The sequence below is a fragment of the Pagrus pagrus genome (genome assembly GCF_965226575.1).
Source record: "Pagrus pagrus genome assembly, chromosome: 8".
NCBI classification, from domain to species: Eukaryota; Metazoa; Chordata; class Actinopteri; order Spariformes; family Sparidae; genus Pagrus; species Pagrus pagrus.
This window is the reverse complement of record NC_140192.1, coordinates 24,394,716-24,414,403: the sequence shown is the minus strand read 5'-3', so window position 1 is coordinate 24,414,403 and position 19,688 is coordinate 24,394,716. Positions and strand designations below refer to the sequence as shown.

General features: G+C 40.9%; 1 protein-coding gene across 9 annotated transcripts in view; it reads left to right on the top strand.

Annotated features, from left to right (window-relative positions):
- trpm3 (transient receptor potential cation channel, subfamily M, member 3) overlaps window positions 1-19,688 on the top strand; it is a 165,765-nt gene that overhangs the window by 52,411 nt on the left and 93,666 nt on the right. The window lies entirely within an intron of this gene.

Here is a 19,688-nt window from a genome sequence, read left to right as displayed (position 1 = left end):
TGCCACCAAGTCCTCCAGATTCCTCACATGTCCCCACTCCTCAGTGTTTGTCTTACAGGAACATGTCCGTGGGCTGACATCCTGACAGCGAGAGAGGAGTGGGAAAAGAAAGCTAAAGAGAGAGAGAGCAAAGAGTCGAGAACTGGGAAGTGATGAGGTGTTTCAACAGTGGAACAAAAAGGGAAAAAAAATGAAAATCCAATTTTCAGTGAGAAAGAGAAATAGAGAGAAGTTGAGGATTGAGGGGCTGTAATGAGTTGTTGAGAGAATGAGGGAACGGAGTGAAGAGGTCCAGTGTAAAGCAGAGAAAAACAAGACTTGAATAGTGGAAAAGTGTGATTAGCTATGGAGCCTGAGAGCATGAGAAGGCAGCGAGCGGAGATAGAGACATGTCAGAAATGGAGAGTGAAAACATGGTAATGAATGAGGGCGTGAACGAGGCAGGCTGTGAAAGAGAGAGAGGGAAAGACAGAGGTTTCAATCGCCCTGATCCTCAGCCAGCTTTTTTTGCCTTATCAGGCTAGTCCAGGCATGGGAGAAAAACATGTACCCACAATGCACTCTGGCTCTTGCCCATCCGCCTGGAATGAACCCCTAACCCCGTCCTATCAGCTCAGAGGTTGGTTGCCAGTGCCAGTGGCTCTTCATCTCTGGATTCAAGGAAAGCTTGTCTGTAGAGCTCTCTCTCACACACAGTCAAACATGCGCAAAGACACATGTATGCCCCAGACCCAGCCATCCGCAATCTAAAGCGGAGTCCAGGTCACATCACTGTCTGCATCTTTGTCTAAGTTGGCAGTTCAGACATGAGACAAATATGCACATTTGCAAAAACACAAGTACAAGGTCACACAGGCACACACTTGCAAAACATGTACCTAAACATGCTGACCAACTGTAAAGATGATGTTTTGCTGGAACTAGAATGGCGTTCAGTAGAGCAATACCTCTGCCACGGTCCAACAGTCCTCTTACAGTATATTCAATCAAGCCTAATCCAATGCCAAATAAAACATATTTACATTCGCTAGATCAACCATCGATATCAGCCACCAAAATATGCCTTTTTTTTTTTTTTTTAAGATTAGTCCCAGAAAAATGTAGGCAATGAAATGAAAAATGCTGTCTTATTGCAATATATTGCAATGTTGAAAAAAGAGAGGAAAAAGTTCCTGGAACGGTCCTTTTATCTGGATCAGCACCAAAAGTTAATGGGATCTATTCTGGGCCGAGACCCATTCTCCATCTAAGTTTGGTGAAATCTGTTGACTAGTCATTGTGTAATCCTGCTGACCAACCAACCGACCAACAAATGGACAGGGGTGAAAAACATAACCTCTTGGTGGAGGTAATAAATAAATGAGTTTCCTCTTTGTTTCATGGTAATAATTCTTCACTAAACCAATTTCAAGCAAAATGGAAGCACTGCAGAATGTCTTCCCAATGGACGAATTGGAGGTTTTAATACAGCCAGAATGGCTTTTGAAAATGTTGCACAAGCAGCCATGTGCACCAGTCAGTCAAGATGGAACAGAACTCAGCTGCAGTGAGCTGCAGCCCGAGGCAATACTGAGGGAAGCTGATGAGTATGCTGTCTAAATGCACACATCACTTAGTGCCACTACATTTATCATAAGGCTTGTTTAGTGACATGTAATCTGCAAATATTCACACTGACCTTACGTGCATCAAACAAGTCAGACATGTAGTTTCTGCTTTTGGTCATTTCTGTGGGCGCCAGTGTGTTTGTGTGTGTGTGTGTGGGTGTGTGTGTGCGTGTGTGTGTGTGTGTGTGTGTGCGCGCTTACTCCCATATGCTCAAAGCCCTTTGTGTGGGATCAAGGTGGGTCTTAGCAAGTGTGACTCCCACTGATAGACATTGATGAGGTGGTTGATGAGTTTGCGAAGCCATTTCCTCAGCTGCAGGGTAAAAGCCAGCGGACTGTGTGATGTCATTTCAAGTTGACACAGGCGTGAAAAATCAACATAAAAGCCTTTCGAATCATTCGTCTTCCATTTGAAATTACATATTGTGCACGGTGTGAAAGCGAGAATCAGAGAGAGAGGGGGGGGGTAGGGGGGGGACACACTGACTTATGCACTGTGTGTGCAAGGGTGTGATGCAGTGTCTTAAAACTTCCCATGGAAATTAGATTAGGATGAGCTAAGATTCTTCATCACAAAAAGAATCAGATGCAAAGGTGAAAAATTGAACTTGAACAGGTAGCATGTGGTAAACGTGACTCTGCTTTTACCTATCATATCACTGAAATATTGACTTGTAGGGATGGATGACTGCAGCCTATACAAAAATTTGACCCAGGTGTTTGTTTTGGATGACATTTTGTGTATTTATGTGAATCTAAGTACCACAAGTTACTGTACACTAATGATGTCCAGGTTTGGGTCAGGTTCTCTCACGTCAAATAACCTTGTACTTTTAAGTTGTTTCAGTGAAAAAATACAGTATTAAAATAAGTTATTAGTGATACCAAGTTAATTTAATTTAACTGATCATAAGTGACAGTAAGCACTGTCTGTGTTGGTCCTATATTCCTGTTAAATGCAGGTGGTCTATTATATACAGGACAATGCTTTGAACGCAAAACAAACATTTGTTACTTTCCAGGCGGCAACCATCCATTCAGCCGACATTAACTGTGTTGAACTCGAGTTGGGTTAAGAAATCATAAACAGGACTGGTGCAGAAAAAAATCACGGAACACTTGCATACACTTTTGTAATAATGTAAGTATCTGTGCAGCCCTAGGTTTCAAATCTGATTGTAGATCAGTTTCTTTTTATCGCTGCGGTACTTTCCATACTATTTAATGTGGACGTCGTATGGTTTTAAACTTGGTAGTGAAAAAATATCACTTTGGATAACCTTACTTCAAGTATCTGTAAACACTTCCGAGTGTTGAGGACAGATACTAGTTAATTGCATTTCTTTTTTCAGAAAATAAAACAGCCGAATGTTTGTTTTTTATTCAACAGGGTTACACAGCATGGAGAACTTGAAGTGAGATCACTTTCAACTAAATGTAACTATCTGTAGGAGTGGGCGCGAAGGTATTACTTGATAATGAGATCCTTTATCTAAACAGAAATCTGCTTTCAGTGAAAAATATATTGATAAATCTGTATATGTGAGACTGGATGCGAGTGTGTTCATGTGTGTCTGTGTGTGTCCGTTCAGGGTGAGTGGTGCAGTTGAGCTCAGCTGACAGACGAGCTGGTAAACTCTACTGACATTTAGCTCCCGCTGAGAGTGTGAACATTTTAATAATCATGGATTTGCTGACCTAAAATGTAAAGCCAAGTCATTTAATGTGGAATCAGGCTGTGACATGTACCTGCTTTTTGACACAGACTAGGTGAGGTCCACCGGAGAGAGAGAGAGGGAGAGAGAGAGAGAGAGAGAGAGAGAGAGAGAATGTGTACAATAACAGCCCAGCTGCTCTGTGATTGCAGTGCATATGTGATTGAGGGCAGTGCTGATTGGCTCATTATGAAGGTGATTGTGCTGTCCTCTAACACCCAGCTGGCCTGACGGTTCATTTCATTGGACAGTGTGTTAATGTGACACCATTAATCTGAGCAACACTTGCATGCTTTACAAAATGCTGATAAGCGAATGCCTCTTCTTTAGCTTGCATTACAATCTTTTAAATTACACATATAAAGCGAACAAAGGTTGTCTCTTGCCTGTGGTGCCCACAGTTTAAAGCTCATCGGACTGATTTGATTATAAGCATTCAGGCAGCTTTAACAGTTCTCACTTTAGAGACTAAAGTGAAACAAACTTTTGTCAGTGTTAACTTGAACTGAGCCCTGACAATGAGTCCATCTGAGCTGTGTAAACAGCCCTGTTTATTTACACCGCTCTGTTTGAAAGGTCTTGCACTCAGTAGGCGATTTGACAGCAGGATTCAGAGGAAAAACTTAAACACAAAGAGGTCCAGTTAGAGAAAATGTACTCAAGTCCAGAACATCATTATTTTAAAAATGCGTCATGATTCAGATTCAGCACCGTATAAAATATTTAATTTCCTGTGCCTTCAGTTTAGATTTGAGTGGGTATGTTTGCCCAAAACATGCTCTGTGTTTTGTCTAGTAGTGGCGCTGGTGCTTTTAATAATCGCCAAGGCCTCAGATATGAGGAATACTGACTTTGAACTGCCTGGGGGAAGAACAAACATGTAAGACTGCATTCTTGATTAAAAGCTCTGCTTTAGCTGTCTATTTTCTCTAACTGTTGTCTCATCTGTGTGTGTGTGTGTGTGTGTGAGTGTGTGTGTGTGTGACTTGAATCACAGTGCTTTAAGGTCCAAATTGAGAAGTTGGGAATGAGTCAACTATCTTACAAATACTGAAGCTTTGAGTTGGTAGGTCAGGCCTGCCGCCAACCCATAGTTTAAGTATTTGATGAATTAGGAATGAGACTCAACAATCAACTGTCTTACAGATTGGACCTTTAAGCAATACACAGCTTTGATTGGCTGAGTAGCATCATATGAGTAATTAACAATTCATGCAATTGGTTTGTGAGTCTCCTGGAACGCTAGTGCTATATAGGCTAGAAAAGCTGCACCAATTAATATAGAAACACTGTCAAAATGTAAGAATTCTCAATAATTTATCACTTATAGGTCCGCGTACAGATAGGATGTCATCTGTGTCCGACCCAGCCTTTTACAGCCAGAACCCCTCTTGTTATTATATAACTAATTACATAATACAGCTTTTTAATGCTCTATCATTACACTGCTAACTCTCCTTTCAACACATTATCCACTGAACACGGCCAATACTTGGGTTCCCTGAGATCATTATGCTGCAACTCCAGATGGAAATCTTTGCAAGTGTGAGCGGATCAAAGTACAAATTGTTCTCAATATCTCTTTCTTTATTGTGGAGCGAACCCTGCTTCAACTTATGTCTCTGTATTATCTCTCTCCCTCTCTTTCTCCTTGCCTCACTAATTAATAGGCGTTTGAATGTTTTCACTGGGGGAGATTTTCTTGCTGAGGTAATGATGTGTAAATACAGGCCATTTACTGTACCATGCACTTCCTCTTTTTCCAATTAGAAGACTTGACACAAATCCCCGCTGAGCAAGGACAAATAGTGCACAAATGGGTAATTATCTGCAAAAGCATGCGAGATGCTCCTGGCTGAGATGTTGCGATTGTTTGAAGAAGATGAAGGGAAAAAAAAGCCTGGACAACAGATGTCAAAAACATGGACCCCTTCCTCCATCCTCTCTTCCTTCTAACCTTACTCCTACACAAGCATACAGATGTTGTGGATCGCATTATACTTCTTTATTTCATGATAGAGTGACATAGAAAGAATAACAGTTACAAGGAGGGCAAGGCATTAGACGTGCAAAAATCAATAAGTTCTGAGCTTTTTTTTTGCTTCATCCATGAATGTGTTTGTGTGTACTGTATATGTGTAAGACATCTGTGTGTATGTGTCATATTTCCTAGATTGCATCGTTGACTATTTGTGAGTCAGATTAAGAATACAAAGCCATTAATGATGAGACGTGAGGAAAAGAAAAAAAAATAGACATACACTTAACAGAAACATATACTATATTCATGTCTTACTGTGTCACAGACACAGTACAAGTTCATTCTGTGACAGGGTTTTGTTGTCATTATCTTGTCATGTCATAGTTAAACAAACCAAGGCCTTTGCCCATCCAATTAACCTCTGTTTCATACACCACACCACCAATGACACATGAACAGACGCTTCATTAAAAATGATAGAGATTATGGAGGGAGCAAAGACAGGGGAAGGGATAGACATTTGTCCTTCCTCAGGCTTTTTTCCCAAAAACTGCCTTTCAAGGCATTATTAGCAGACACAAAGTTGATCAAGTCGTGAATCCGCTCAGAGCAAAGATCTGAATATCACCACAAGGATTTATTCTAGGCATGCCCGCTGTTATACATAATGTTTCAAGTCTCACTTGAGTGGTTTTCATGTTGCTTGTAATAAGTAGCCTACAGGAGCTGCAAAGCAATAATATCAGTGCACAAGCATGCACTCACTTTAATGTTCCCTCTCTTACACTCAGACACACAAGCAGCAAATAATGATTCATAATAGAGGAATAATGAATTCTATCTGCAGTCCAATTATAATGCTGTCATATGCTTAGATGTGACTGAAGCTGTTGTGACAGGTCTGGTTGCAGGGTTTAAAACTCTAACTCTAACTCACTAATTTTGGCGTCGGTTTGGTGTCTCTTGACTTTTCCAACTATTTAAATGAGTTCAATTAAAATGACGCTGTACTGTCATGCTCACTGGCATTTGTGGATAACCACATAGCAAATGCTTTAAATAGATTGCCTGTTAATGTGGAAGGATGATCGTGGATGTGATAAGTTGAATTTAAGGTTATTTCACATGTTGTTGTTGGATAATAAGTGTAGTTTGTGGACGATCATGGAAAAGTCTCAGCGACTAGTGTGTGTGTGTGTGTGTGTGAGTGTGAGTGTGTGTTTGCTTGTTTGTCTGTTCGTTTGTTTGTGCATGTGTGTGTGTGTAAATCCTATGCAGATGTTAGAGTATTGTTTTTTCATTTTTTAATTAAAAAAACCCATAAATTAGCTTCATTATCAGTTACTTAAAGGAATTTCTAGGAAATAAAAATAGACAACAGTTAAAGGAAACAGAAATTGATTAAAGGATAGATTAGAGAGTAACAAGTTGAGCTTCTGATGTGATGAAATTTTGTGAATATGGGGAGGCTGTGCTCTGCTTTAGGGACAAAGTTCGACCTGAATAGGTGAAAGAATAACTTGCAAAACATGCAAACTGCAGTTTGACCTTGCTGCCATGAAAGATAGGAGGCAAAAATTGAACAAAATTTGTGTCGGTTCTTTACCTTTGTTATCCATTCTTGTTAATTTATCCCTTTATCTCATCTCTAACAATATTGCATCTCGACTTAAATGGCTTCCTGCTGAAAGTGTAGGAGGGACAAATCATTTTAATGAGCCTTGCTGTTCCTCCTCCTCCCACTTCTAAGCCTGTCTTGAAGGCCAAGGTTCATCTTGATTTAGCTGACAGGCTGTTGTCGTGAGTGTGTGTGGGAAAGGCTGAGCACAAAGCGATTGGTTCACAGATTCACACAGAAAGAGGAAATCCACCCACAGTTTATACACTGTACACAGTACTGAGCTTGTGAACCTGCTAATAGAGGCTTTGCCTGCTGATGTTCTTAATGAAACATATGTCACAGCAAGGCAGAGACAAAATATGCTAAAATAACCCTGAAAGCTCTTTAACTTCTACACATACACACTGCAGTGTTTTCCACAGATCAGAATATATTACTTTAATGAATGTTATAATGTGATATGATATACTATAGGGCTGTTGCATACAATTGTGCCTGATAAACTAGTAACTAAATGATGAAGCCTGCATATTTATTTGGCAGCAACAGGATGTACATGATAGTGAGTTTACATCGCTGTCCAGTGGGGTCTGAAAGTAACACCTGGAAAGTGCCAAATACAGGTAGCTATTCCGTTTTGCGAGACAATCCGAGGAGGCTACAGTCTAAACAGTGCCATGAAACTGGCCGTCTCATGTGCTCCTACTTTCGCAGCACGCAGCCTGCCTCTCTCTCCACTGAGTATTCTGCAACGGTTGAAACACATGTTTCCCACACATGGTCCCTCCACTGCGCACACACGTTGCGTCAGCTATAGACTCACTTCTGTCTAGTTTTTTTTTTATCACATTTTCATCCACACTCTCTGCCTCTCTGCGGCCTCCACACTCACCCAGGGCATGTATCTGATCCAGAAACGAGAGTTTTGAGTTTTCCACCGACACGTATCCTCCGCTGCAGCCCTTTTGGCTCCGCCTTCCCATTGGCTGTGTTGAATGAACATTAATCTCTCACAGCATTCCTTTTATTATTTTGGCTGGTACAAAATATGCTTGGCTGGTGGATATTTTTGTTTACCACTTCCCTTCGCTGGTAAGTCAAAAAGTTAATTACGGACACTGTCCAGACCTGGTTCATGGCCATTTGTCATAATTACACGTTGTGGTTCACCAACTACTGAAATTTTGGTGTGGCAAGGACAGGAGAAATAACTTGACTGGGTCTAGCAGAATCCTGGCACACATTGCTGGAACAGAATGATGTGGCAAAGTTGGCCGGCTATTCCTAATTGCAAATAGCTTGACAAGATGAAAAGGTTTCATTTTCAACTATTTGATACAGTGATTAATACTTCATTCCAGATTTGGATATGGTAAAACAACCCAATCACCAGAATAAATGTCAGCTACGTTGTATGTTTCTGTAAAGTCTAAATGTTGAAATGTTACATACATACTTTATGTTGCAACTTAACATTTATTTTTTTAAGTTCAGTTTTTCAATTCTATGTTGTAAATGATGTTTATGATCTGCTTAGGTTAGGTGAAGGCAAGCCCCTCCAACTTCTGATTTGAAAGTCAGGTCACAAACATGCAATGTCAATGACATGTACAAATATGACGTATTTGTTCGTGGAAAAAATGTTAAGATGAACAGTGTGGTGATGTATATGCATAAATTGCTTAATTTGATCCTAGACATCAGGATCAGGACGCCTGAGTGTTCTAACAGTATCTCTCAGTTGGGACACTGACTTGCCTCTGGCCTGCTTGTCAGTCAAGGAGTCACATCTTTTTGGTGAATGGTCTTAAAGCATCATTCAGCTTGATGTCGGATTCAGGCATTTAACGTAGTTGAACACACTGTCAAACTTGGTTTGGAAAAGACTAACAGTGGGTAGGCTTGGTGTCTTTAGACAGATGTTTTTTATTTGATGAATGAACAGTGGCCAGGTTATGTCAGTAAGAACACTTGTGTCACTAGAGATGGGTCAAGCTCTTTGGGAATTTTTTCTCTCAGTTAAGGCGAAGACAGGCGGCTGGTGATATAAAGTACCACGGAGGAAAATGCATTCTTACTGTGTGTCTGAGAGAGCTCATCAGCTGGTATGGTAGCCTGTTAAAGTGATGCAGCTTTCCTGAAGAATTAGGTCTCGCAGCTGTTCAGATACTTTGACCTTGCTGTTTTGTGACAGCACTTGTCAAAATGCACACAGTTTTCCCATACAGTCCCCACATACTGTATTTCTGATTGGCAGTTTTTCACACTTTCAGAGTTTTTGCCAATTAAATGTGAGAGACTAACTCCAACACAGTGGCATTTACAGAATCATGGTCCGGCTTATATTATATTCTGGCACCTACCTCTAGCTCATAGCACATAATACATTACCCCTTACATTCGGATATTAGGTTAAACCATTACTAATAGAAAGAATTATCAAATAGACCGTCCATATCATCCTGTTTTAAGGCTAAAATGGCTAAGTGGAAATTTAGCTTGACAGACATGGGCAAATAAAAAATCCTCCGTACAAAAAGTCAACCTGACACACAGAGGGTGTGTGCGAGGTGTGTGTGAATGTACCCTTACAAGAGTTAGGTGCTGGCAAGGGTGTAAGAACTCTTCAACTAGAAACATTTGTGAAAGAGAAGCCTGTTGTGGCATGTGTAAGGCAGGAGGTGATCAGCCCTCAGTCCAGATTTATAGATTGTTCAGTGATGTTTATGTTGTTCTGATGTAGCTTCTTAGATTAAAGCTGACAGCCCGACTTAATATTTGATTGATATTGGATGTAAAGGTTTTTGTGCTACTGGGAGTCAGGGACCTGAACCCTTCTCTCCAGGTCAGTGAAGCTTACCTGTACTCTTGCCATACCACACAAAACCTGTGTGCGGTCATGTCCTGACCCAAAGACCACCTGCTTCTGGGTTGGTGCCAGAAAGCTGCCAGAGGGTTTAGTATCACCTGGAGGTGCAAGAGGCACAAAGCTACTGAGTCATTATTATAATAGACAGCTGAGAGAACAGACACTTCCACTCAGACAATCTAGTCTCAGTTGCCTATGATACCTCCTCCACATTTCAGAGACCAATCTCTCTGAACTCAGGTATAACCCCATCAATCTAAGCCTCAGCTCAGCTGCACTTATCCTCTCCAACTTCCTCCTCATTAGACACAGCAGTTGTGACACAGGTGTAAATTTGGCATGAAATGTGGCATCCCTAACGCTCTGTTCCCTGCAGCCATCCCTCCCCGTATGCACATTATCTCAATATGAGACGAAATTTTAACAAATTACATAATCATAAAAAGTCATTACTGCATAACAGTTTCACAGCCATTCCAAAACAGACACTAGAGGGGAAGAATTGAGATCCGGTCTCAGTGTGATTAACCTGCTTCAACTGTCCAAATCTCTCCCCAACTGTATTTTTAACAAAGTAGATTTTCCTAATAGTTTATGTCACAAATACTATCCAATAGGGGTGTGAATCTTTGGGTGTCTCACGATTCGATTCGATTCCGATTCTTAGGGTCACGATTCGATTCAGAATCGATTCTCGATTCAACCGATTCTCGATTCAAAAATTGATACAGTGCATAGTGTGTTGAGGCAAATTATGGCATCAAAACAATACAGTTTGTATAAGATAATGTGATTTTTAAACAAACTGATTCCAATGATGTAATCACACAAAGGCAAACATTAAAAAAGGTAACATTTATTCATGCTAAACAAATAAAAACTTACTTACTGTACTGTGCTGTAAGAAATAACTTGCATAAATAAAATTGCCTAAATAAAAGCTTAGGTCAGCTGCCTTTTTCTCCCAGAAGTTACAAAAAGAAGAAGTGCTTCTTCTTTTAGTATCAGGGACATTAGAGGTAGGACCATCAGCCTCCAAAACTGCAGAGACCTTTGCATCTTTCATTGTATCCCATTCATTTCTGGTTTCAGAAAACTAAGGTGCTTGACCTCCATTTTGGGAAGTACAAAAAGTAAATGAAATGAAATCAATTTAATTTAATATATATAGCCCACAATCACAATCACATGGCCTCCGTGGGCTTTACAATCTGTAAAGTGAATGACATCCTCTGTCATTAGACCCTCGATTAGTGTGGAAAAACTTGCCATACTGAAAAAAAAAACGTTTAACAGGGGGAAAGAAAGATGGGAAAAACCTCAGGAAGAGCCACAGAGGAGGGATCCCTCTCCCAGACAGACATGCAAAAGATTGCACGTGTACTGAAAAGTACAACAAAATCAAAGTTTGCAAATTTCATTGACAGAATGTCTGATACAAGTAAATTATATAAAATATATGTGAAGAGTGTGGACTGAGCAGGCCAAGGCATCGTCAAGTGGTGCCCGAGCCACACGGGACAGGCCGCAAGATAATAATTAAAAAAAAGACCCATCTGAATGTAAAAAGATTTAAATTTAACAGAAGTACAGATATAATGAGATAGTAAAACAGAAGAGAGCAATGATCTATGGGAGCCCAAGAGTATGACGGTCCAGATCTGTATATATATGAGGCAGCAGGAGCCAGGAGAGAGAGAGAGGTTTCCGGGGGACCGTGGTCCAGCAGAAGGGAGCCTGAATGAAAAGAGAGGTGGAGGAGGAGGAGGAGCAGAGAGCCAGAACGAGAGAGGAGAGAGAGAGAGAGAGCGACAAGTAAAAACCATGTGCTATTAAAACCTGCACACTGAACTTCAAGCACTGCCACAATGGTCTGTCTCGCCTTCTGTAATCTCTGGTACATCTATCCTTCTCATCATCAGCTCATCTTATTATCCCTCAATTGGTCATCTTGCTCCTCTCTTTCAGCCTCACCAGCCTCTTCTCTTGTCCTCTCCAGTGCCTGTTGCTCTGGCCCAGGGCCGCCAAACTTTCTCCCTCGGAGAGCCAAAACTTAAACTGAACGATGGGACACGGGCCAAAAGCAAGCACCTATTGTATGGTATTGTTAAGATGCAATATGATAGTAAGAGCCTAGGCTCCCTTAATTGACTGAATTCCTGTCACTCTGCTTGCCTTGCTCAGATTATGAAAATAATCATAACTAGGGATCCTTCATATTGAAAGAGAATTTTTATGTCTGTTTATCTGGTGGGCCAAATTGAAACTATAGCAGCCCCGACTACTGGCCCCTGATGCATGATGTCTGTGCTGAAGTCTGGCGGTGAGAAACAGTGTGCTGCAGTATATACTGTAGACCCTCATAGTTAATGGACTGAGGCATGTGTGACACTTACTTGCCAGTGCCTTGGTCAAGTGCAGTGACAGGAGAATTAACCTAACATGGGCGACATGTTTTTGATGCATGTTTCTATTAGTAATGTTTTCCACTGTACGACTGCTACCAGACAAACACAACAGCTCTTAGTGGAGTGACAGCTTCTCCAGTCTCTCCGAATAAGAGTTCATTCTGGTCTGCCATATCAGAATATAAACATGCTGATGAAGATGTGGAAAGACACAGAGAGAGAAAGATATTTTAGAGTGCTTATCAGCTCTCCTTTTGGCAGATTCCTCCTTGTTGTGATTTAAAGAAGTCACACTTCATTAAGTTTAGAAGCAAATTAAAAACTGTTTGGCTGCTGGAGGCTCAGTAGGACTCTTTTCTTTGGACATTTTTTGGTCCAGCCAAGTTTCTGGAAAAAGGATAAGAGACACACAAGAGGAATCAGATAAACATAATGGTAATGAGAGTAGTTGTGTGTGTGTGTGTGTGTGTGTGTGTGTGTGTGTGTATGTGTACTGGGTTGCCCCCAGTGAATAATTTTTCTATACATGTACTGTTTGTGGACCTTGAAGTGTCTCATGCAGAATTTCCTTGTCGGTGGGACACCTGATATGTGGTTCTGTACCATGAGCAATCGTTATCAGAGGTCATGATGTGGTCATGGCAGTAGCAAACAACAAGAACTGTTATTTACTTAATCCTTATTATATGTGCCTGATTCATTGCCTTTTTAATAGAGCCAGGCTTTATTCAACTGTGTGTTTGCAATTTATTCAGTGGCATGATCAGAGTTTATGCTTGACTTTTTTCTTGCAGCCCAGTCCACCTATTCATGCCCCGATGATGTGCGTGGAGAGGGCTGCATGTGCAATTTGCCTGGGCCAAATGTGCCGTTTACAAGCAGTGCCATTCAATGACTTGTGCTGAAAAGCTGAGAATATTTTAACTTTCATGCTAGTCCAAAGATACAGCTGGAAAGATACAACATGCATACCATCACATAAACAATGGTTTTGCTTGTGACATGTCTCACGATTGGCTGCCCGCTTAAACTTCTCATGCCCTTCTGGTTTGAAGCCTCCATAGTTTTTTTTGGCTGTTGTTGCATTTTCTATTACTTTAGGAGCAGGGGCTTGATGCTGTTCCGTGGTGTTGCTGGCCAAAGCTTCAGTACTTGTTGCACCATCACTTGATGTCATCTTCACTGTCTGTATTTCAGAGTTGTTTTAATTGCTGTCTCATCCCATGCCTAAGGCTCATGTCCATGTGTGTTTTTTTTATCAGGCAGAAATTGCTTGCAGGGTACAGGAGTGCTTGGATGAACTGCTTTCAAGACCTTTAACATGCTCAATAATGAGCAACTGCGGTAAAGGAAAAAAAACGCCGCTAAGACTCAGTGAACCTCTTTATGTCTAAACAGCGGAAGCAAAACCAAATTTTTGCATAATATAAGTTAATATTTAAGTTGTCTTGGCAACTTATTTTACAGGTCACAAAATAATAGGTTATTTAATAAACCACTGATTAATTTTTTTGGCATATTTCCCACCTTACATTTTGGCCATTATTATTTTTATCTGCCAGACAGCTACCTGTAATACTGTCAGAAAGCCACCATTCTCCAGCCTCTGTAAACCTCTGCCATGCTGTTACAAATACTATGTCTAATACTTTCAGACTTTTTATTGCCTCATTCTGTCCATTTCTCTTTGTCTCCCCCAAACCACTACTACATTTTGGCACCATACATATTCTAAAATGTATGCATAGTATAATATGCCCTCCAAACACACAAACACGTACACAAAACAAGATGCAAGGTTAGAAAAGTGGCATTTACACTTAGACAGATATAGAGATAGGGAGAGGGACAATAGGATTAAGGCTCCGGCCCCCCAGTAAAGAGCTTTGTGTCAGAGTAGCTTTAACCACAGATACATTACTGAGTCTCTGCAAACACAGACAAAGTAGAACTGATTCACACGGATGAGTTTCTGGCTATCGGCCCTCTGCAGGGAAATTGAGATATGTTGCTGTCCTTCTCTGTACTCCTCAGTTTCCCTAACATCATGTACTGTTGGAACTATGCTTGGAAATGAATGAGCTGTCTATAAATCATATGTTGGAAGTATTTATGTATGTGCCTTTCGGGGGAATTATTTGTTCAGACCTTAACAGAAAACTTAAAAAATGTTATTTTTAATCATCATATTAACATTTTAATCAGTTCATTGTATGTGATCCAAATAAAATGACAGACGACTGTGTTTGTTCCTTTGAAAGATCATCTCCCGTGAGATCTGTGATGTTTAGACAAAGCACATGTGTGACAGGCAGTTGATGAAGCAGTGATACAGCCATTTTTTTCTCTGAACTGTCCACACATGTAACAGACAGCACCATTAATGGTCAGACAGCTCAACCAACAGGCTGATAACAAATCAACATACTCTGCCAATTCCATAGAAAAGAGCATGTCACAGAAATGTCAACACACAATTATTGATTAAACTTTGCAGTATACGTAGGTTGCCTCTATTGTCACAATTTGCATTATAAGGTGTCAGTGTCAGAAATAAAAAAATGAGATGGCAGGGGACAGTGTCTTTATAGGTCCTGCTCGTAAATTAAGTTTCCAAACTTCTCACAACTTCAGCAAGTCTAGCCAACGTGATTAATGTCAGAAATAAAGCAGAATAACAAGAAAAAAACTGGAATTATATGAGGCTAAAAAGACACTCGACAGGCCTGTTTCACCCTTTGTTTGTACTAGGTCATTTTCTACAAATGTTTAGGACACCTCTTGGGACTGTCAGTAACAGAATGGTCTATCCATCGTCAGAGTCAGTGGTTAGTGTTTCTGTGATATCGCATGTGAGTTAAATGTTTTAACCTTTAGTATTAGCTCCCTTGATGCCAATCATCTTCATTGTATAAATGCTGGGACACAGCATGATGGGGCGCTGTCCCTCCCAGGCTTGTCAGATATCACCTGACATACAGAATCATATTTGATGGGCAGAAGAACAGATAAACACAAACGGCCTGCTCCATTATCCCTGCTTCTCATTTCCTCTCATTAATATTCACAATTTTTCTATACGATTCATATATTTCCATAAGCCTGTCAGTAAAATATTGTTCGGCAATATGCAGTTACTCTGTGTGTCTGTGTATGTGTGTGTTCATTGTTGTGTCAGTGCATTGACGCACATGGGTATGCACCAGAGATCACCACTCCAGTTCTCAGCAATGCCGGAGGGGCTACGATAGAGGGGCACAGGAAGCAAGGGGGGTTCCTCCTAGTTTTCAGTATCCATGGTAACACCATCCTGCCCTGCCAGGATCTGTGTCAGTGGTGCTGAGATGGGCTCCAGAGAGACATAAGAGGGGATGGAGGGAGGAAGAGGAAAGGAAAGAAAAGAAAGGTTGGGAGAAAAAATGGTGGAAGTTGAAGCGGATGAGGGGGGATTGAAAGGGTGTATAAAAAGGAGGGAAAGGAAAAGATAAGGGGTAGATGGGGTCGTTTGATAAATGGACAAATAAATAGAGAGAGGTGGAAGGGACTTGTTCTACCTGCTAGTTCGGTGGACAATAATGTGATGCTTCTTACATCCCTGCATCCTTCACCCACATGGCCTGACCCCCGCGCCCAACACGCATTAGGGCCAACACTGGCACCGTGCATTTTGGCCAGAGGGGATGAGCTGTGACTTCCTTCCTCTCCCCGCCTCTCTTCCTGTCTACCTCTGTGTGTGGATCCTGTCTCTCTGTCTCTCTCAGTTGTGGGAGTCAGATTGAGTTTACCAAGATGCCAAACTGCTTATCGATCGCGGTAGGAGTTTCAGAGAGTGGCAGATGAAGGGGGGAGATCTACAATTCAATACAGGCCTAATGATTCTAAAACAGCAGAGGGTTGAGTTTGTGTTGGTGTAAAGGGAAAGCCTGGGTATGCTATAGTTTCAGTAGCGTCCTTTCTATATGTGTGTATGTGTGTGTGATTCTGATGGTGTGCCAGAAGAGGAAACTTGTCAGCTGTTCCCGCTGTGCTGGGAACAACAGGGAGACAGACAGAGAGAGAAAGACAGAGAAATTGTATGCATGTGGGTCTTGTATATTTGTGTGACCACACTGTTTATGCCTGTCTGTGATTGTGATAAATGGATGTAGCTGTTCATTTCTGCTTCAGCTCAGTAACCATGAATACAACTTTGGCTGAGTTGATTCATATTTAACTTGTGCTGCCAAAATAAGATGTAGAACGGAGGAAATAATGTGTAGTTGTTTTTGGATGGTTAGCCACAGACACACTCTGCTGCTCTTAAAAAACTCTCCTCCATTTATTTCACAAAAGAACACAATTGCTGCTTTTTTAGTGGCCTAATTTATTCCAATTACATTGAAATGTTTTATCGGTTCTATTCATCACAAGACTATGCGTCAATAGATCTCAAAAGAACTTTTTTTCCCTTCGTCTGTGCTTTTCAATACGTCCGGCTGTTGAGATCTCCAACGGCCATTTGACATATCTGACTGCAGCCTGGACAAGGGACACAGTGGGAGTGTGAGCTGCACTAATGGAACGGCATCTGAATCACTGTGTGACCACTTTGCTGGTTGTGATATTAAAAATGAGTCACTGGCCAAGTACACCTGACCTGAGAAATACATCCATTATAAATTGATAAAAGGGATGACAAGAAAGAGTGAGAAAAAGAAGTGGAGAATAGACCGAGTCAAAGGCAGTTGATATGAGCCTCTAAAGTACAGATCATTTTAAAGGAGACCTATTATGCTTTTACATTTTTTTCTCTTCCCTTCAGTGTGTTATGTAATTTAGTGTGCATGTAAAGGTCTTGAAAGTTTAAAAAAAGTCCAAAGTCCACGCCACCAGGAGCTCTTCTCTCCTACAAGAAACACTGCTCCTGAAGTGCCTCAAACAGTAGTCAGTAGTCCCACCTTTAATTCTGTGACTCTGTGACATCACACTATGTCATTATGTCACACATTATATAATTTATGTCTGTATTTAAGGTAGAAGTGAAGCTAACTGGAAGCTGAAAATGCCACAGAGCCGACCAGAGACACGGTGAGCGGTGCTGGCTTATGCGTGTGTGAGCTGACCAATCAGAGCAAACTAGGCACTTGGGATGGGGGCATTAAAGAGACAGCAGCTAAAACAGAGCATTTCAGAGAGGGAATACAGTGCTGCTGCACTGGACAGTATGAGAAAACCTATTATGGTTAAAATTATGAACCTAAAATGAGCATAATAATGACCTCTTTTAATGCAGTTTTTCTCAAAATTGACAGCCTGTCCCCTTTTCTTTTCCTCTTTCTCTCTCTATCTCTATGTCTTTCCACAAGTACACACATACAAACTTCCCATCGGCTTGAGTGTGGTGGTCGCACAACAAGCAATTTCACAGCCCTTGCCCTGAACCACCTCAGCACCTGCAACTTCATTACACTGGCACTGGTCTGCTGCACATAAATAGACACACACAACTCAGCACAGAGGAGTGCAACAGCTCTTGTTGTGACCTTGAATGTGGCACTTGATGATAATGGTGGTCACACGCACAGTGTCCAAGTCATAGTGCCAGTGGTCTGGTAAACAGCAATCATTTTGTGGAATAGCAAAAGCTGCCAGATAATGAGGGGTACAACGGTGCTGGACAGGTAGAGATACCACATGAAGCTTAAAAGCACACAAAGAAAGACAAAAACTAAATATAACCAGCACATGTTGTAACACATAGCTTTGTTCCAGCTGTCTGAACTCACCCACATCTCCAATTGTTTCCCCAATTTTAAATAGATATGTTGTGTTAGTTGATGGCTGTTTCTGCAGCTTCCAGAAACAATTGTCAGAGCTTTCTAGGCAGGATTAAAAATGGTGATCTGCCTTCAAGGCTAGTATAATTTACCTCCATGAAGAATGTAGCAGAAGGATGATGTAGATGAATTTGACACAGCTGTGCAATGGACAGCTCCCAAGCAGCTCTTAAATCAACTTAAATCAAATTAAAGGATAACTACCGTTTTTTACAACCTGGACCTTATTTCTAACAAAATATATGATCATTTACTCACCCAGATAACTTTGGTGTCATTTGAAGTCGTTCGGACTAAATTAGATCCGGTGTAGCGCCGATATATCCATATAATGCGAGTAACGGGGCATCGACACACAGCCTCTATATAACACATTATCTGCCACGAAACTAGTTCATTTCACCAACATTTTGTTACGATATGCTAGTGCTATTCCCCTCTGAGTCCGGGCTTGTCTATTGTCAACATCCGGGGTCTGTAGGTTGATCTACTACCTCTGACCTGGAAGATGCTAGTGACCTGCTAGTTTGACCCCGGATGTTGATAACGGACGAGCCCGGACTCAGAGGGGAATAGCACTAGCATGTCGTAACAAAATATTAGTGAAATTAACTAGTTTCGTGGCAGATAATGCGTTATATAGAGGCTGTGTGTCGATGCCCCGTTACTCGCATTATATGGATATATCGGCGCTACACCGGATCTAATTTCGTCCAAACGACTTCAAATGACACCAAAGTTATCTGGGTGAGTAAATGATCATATATTTTGCTAGAAAAAAGGTCCAGGTTGTAAAAAACGGTAGTTATCCTTTAACTGATCCAGTGACTGCTATTGATGTATTCCAGCCAAAGTCAGAGGTCCGAATTTCCTTGTTGAGATTTCCAACTTCCACCAAGCCCCCCCCAATAAAATTTACTGTCCATTACTGTACATTACATTCTATGGCGCTGCCATTGTTGTGTGACATCAGACAACTGCTTCGAGGTAGGTGGATGTGCCTTGAGTTTACAAATAGGAATTGAGTGGTGTTCTATTGAACGTTTTCTAGTAGGAGGTCTGGAATGTTTGAGTTCTGAGTTTAATGCAGGTGCAAAACAAAACACCTCACTTCCAACAAGAAATCAGCAAACACAATGTCAGACTGAATGAAATAGGGCTGCAACTAATGATTATTTTCATTATAGATTAACTTAAAAAAACTAATAAAACTAATCAATTATTTGTTTAGTCTATAACATGATAAACTAGTAGAGTGCATACTGCCGCCAAGGTCCAACATCTCTTAATCGCATTAAATTGTACTCACTCAGAGGTACCAACCACATAAATACACCTGATTTTTGTCATCGAGTTCTTTACATTGTTCCCTGAGAAATTAATCAAAATGTTTAAGGAAAGTTAGAAAAAATTTACTAACTAAAAGTTAATGTGGTCTACTGTGGGCCAAACCCATCCTTCATCCAAGTTTCATTTCAGTAGTTTTTAATCCTGCTGACAAACTAACCAACCTTCAAACAAATGGACAAGGCAGAGGTAAAAATGTGAAAATTGATCATCACAATTTCCCAGAGCCCAAAGTGACATCTTCAAATTGCATCTCCTGTCCAACCAACAGTTCAAAACTTAACAACATTTATGATTTGCTATAATAAATGATGAAAAGCAACA